This window comes from Physeter macrocephalus, chromosome 16, assembly GCF_002837175.3.
Source record: "Physeter macrocephalus isolate SW-GA chromosome 16, ASM283717v5, whole genome shotgun sequence".
Taxonomy (NCBI): Eukaryota; Metazoa; Chordata; class Mammalia; order Artiodactyla; family Physeteridae; genus Physeter; species Physeter macrocephalus.
Genome location: NC_041229.1, coordinates 38730141 through 38733620, shown reverse-complemented (window position 1 = coordinate 38733620; position 3480 = coordinate 38730141).

Here is a 3480-nt window from a genome sequence, read left to right as displayed (position 1 = left end):
CTGGTGCACTTTCTTTGGTTTAGTCATGATTAGGAACATAAATCAGGCATCCTCACCCAAATAGGAGCTACTCCTCAGCCTCCTTGCTTCTCCTCATAATCCACATGGGGTTAATTTCCTCATTACCTGTCAATTTCATACAAGTCTTTGACAATCAACAGATAGGAGTGACCAAGAAGTAGCTTCAGGGACCTAGAAATTTAATCATTGTTCTAGTTTACAAGCCACAGTTTCAACATATCTCAACATTAAGTATGACTTCACACCATTGCAACTGTCTTTTCAGAGCTACTTCTCCCCAGAATAGCTTCAGCGAGCCTTCTCTGCCCTCATAGCACATAGATCTCTTAAAGACCACTTCTTACTTTGTATCGGAACTCCTTGTCTGTCTGTCTGTCTGTCTTCCCTACCTACTTCAAGTTCTGTGGTACAAAGTTCTGTATCTGCCTTGCCTTTGGCCAGAGGTGACACAGCATGAAGTCTACGCTACAGAACTCACTCGTGGCGTGAAAGTTCCCCAGCGTTGCCCTTCCCTGTCTAAGGCAGAGCATCACTTAACATCTGCTTTCTTTTCTGGTTACCCATGGAGCCCTGCGCGGCGCTGGCATGAGAGCAGCGACCAAGACTAACCTTGTTCCTCGCTGAACATTCGGCATCTAGCCAGTGCTCATGGTAGATGTTTTAAAAACATTTTGAAAATGAATGAACTAGAGCCATAAGACTCCAAATGAAATTTCATGGAAAGGTTTTTTTCCTTTCTTTTATTCATTTATTTACTCACTGTATTGACTGCTTACTGTATAGCAGGCAGTATGTTTATGTCTGAGGGGGAAGGTAGCCATTAGATACAGGGGAAAAACTGGGATTAATAGGCACAATCAGGGAATTCCCTGGTGGTCCAGTGATTAGGACTCCGTGATTCAGTTGTAGGGGGACTGGGTTCGATCCCTTGTCAGGGAACTAAGATCCCACAAGCTGCAAAAAAAAAAAAAAAGGCACAATCAGAAAGGGCCCTTAACATCATGTAAGGCAGGAGGAGAGCAAGGGGTGAGTGAGGACATGCTTGTTAGTAAGATGGATGACTTGAGGAACTAATGTTTAGCTTGATTGTGTTTAAAAAAAAAAAAAGGTAAATGAAAGTGATGAAGGGATGGGAATACAAGGTGAGAATTCCGGGCCAAGGGACGTATTTTGTGATGCAAAGTCTCAGGGACAAGAGAGAGCACTGTCTGTGGTAGAAACTTCAAGAAGTTGAATAGTACTGCTCAGAGCATAGATGGCCAGGCGGCACAGGCCAGAGGTCAGGCCCAAGAGGGAGGGATCAGATCTCAGAGGTTTTGGGGGTCAGGTAGGGAGCAGGGTTTCATCCTAAGGCAAAAGGAGAGCGACTGACGGGCTGTAAGAGTAGGATGATGTCCTCAGATTTATTTTAGGAAGTCACTTCAGCTGCACAATGGATTGGCGGGGATGAAGGGATTAAAAACTGGGTATGAGAGATGAGGTGGTGAGGACTGCAGGGCTGGAGAAGGGTCTAGTTTGACTCATGTCTTCAAACAGCTTGGAACAGAATCAGCCAAACCACTGAAACCCAAGTAGAATGTCATTTTATTCCACATCAGCCATTATTCTTCCCCTTCAGGGCTTTGCTGACAGCTATTGACAGATGTTGGATTGGCATGGGTGCGAGTGCAGAGGCCTAAGAGGGTCTGGTTTGAAACCTCGTCCCCAGGAGAAGAGAGTCAGTGGCAAAGAAAAGGGACCAGAGGTGATCAAATGGAGACAGTGAATTATTGCTCGTAAAGATGCTGTGAAAGACAGGCTTCCCCTAGAATGAGCCGTCAGTAAAAACTTTCATTAGATCAAGGTACTCCCATGACGTAGTATGTTCTAGAATCTTGGGTTGAGGAAATTTGTAATTTGCAAAAGTAGACTCAATATCATCATATAACTTCTCTTTGGAAAGCAGGCAAACAGAAAGAAGCTCTCTTGTTTGTACTATAAACTAAAAGGAACTAAAGTAGACAAAATTAGCCTGGCTGTGGGATGTGCAAATGTTCCTTGTTAATGTGCGTGTTGGTCACTGTCAGGGGTCTGGGAAAAACTAGAATTTGCCGAAGGGCTGACGGAGTAGTGGCAGAGATAGTTATGCTTATCAAAGGGGGGGGGGGGCAGGGATCAAGAAAGGTTGACAGACAGTGAATTAAAATCATATAAATGCTTTAGTCATAAAAACTGAGAATTTATTTTTATATTCTGCATTTTTTCAAACACAACATAGTTATCAAATTTGACATCTATTACTCCAGACTCTGTGGTAGCCAATGGCACCCAGAGACTAAGAAGGGACCACCATGTCCGCCGAAGTACATGGTCTAGTAGAGAAGACAGACAGAGGAATGATTAATACCCTTACATGACAAGTAGCTTACTAGAGTATGTATAAAAAACATGAGAAAGAGAGGGACTGATTTCTAGTTGTTTAATTGTGTTTATTTATTTTATTTATTTATTTATTTATTTTTTGACAAAATGGAAAGTATTATGATAATTATTTTCATCATTTAGATTCAAGATACACATAATATATTTTATTAATTTTATTTCTTTAGTTGGACTAATTAAATAAGAAATAAAACACTTTATACAGTCATTGAATTGGATTCTGTTAGGCTATAAAATAAAAACTTGCAAAAAATTGAGAAAACTTGACCTCTCAGACATTTTTGTTGACACATGTCACATGGTAAATTTTATTCTAAAGCCATGTCCTCTGTTTTTTTTTTTTTTTTATTGCCTCTGTCTTTATTTTTTTTTATTTTTATTTTTTAACATCTTTATTGGAGTATAACTGTTTTACAATAGTGTGTTATTTTCTCCTTTACAACGAAGTGAATCAGTTATACATATACATATGTTCCCATATCTCTTCCCTCTTGCGTCTCCCTCCCTCCCACCCTCCCTATCCCACCCCTCTCGTGGTCACAAAGCACAGAGGTGATCTCCCTGTGCTATGCGGCAGCTTCCCACTAGCTATCTAATTTACATTTGGTAGTGCATATATGTCCCTGCCACTCTCTCACTTCGTCACAGCTTACCCTTCCCCCTCCCCATGTCCTCAAGTCCATGCTCTAGTAGGTCTGTGTTTTATTCCCGTCCTACCACTAATCTCTTCATAACATTTTTTTTCTTAGATTCCATATATATGTGTTAGCATACAGTATTTGTTTTTCTCCTTCTGACTTACTTCACTCTGTATGACAGACTCCAGGTCTATCCACCTCATTACAAATAACTCAGTTTCATTTCTTTTTATGGCTGAGTAATATTCCATTGTATATATGTGCCACATCTTCTTTATCCATTCATCTGTTGATGGACACTTAGGTTGCTTCCATGTCCTGCCTATTGTAAATAGAGCTGCAATGAACAGTTTGGTACATGACTCTTTTTGAATTATGGTTTTCTCAGGGTATATGCCCA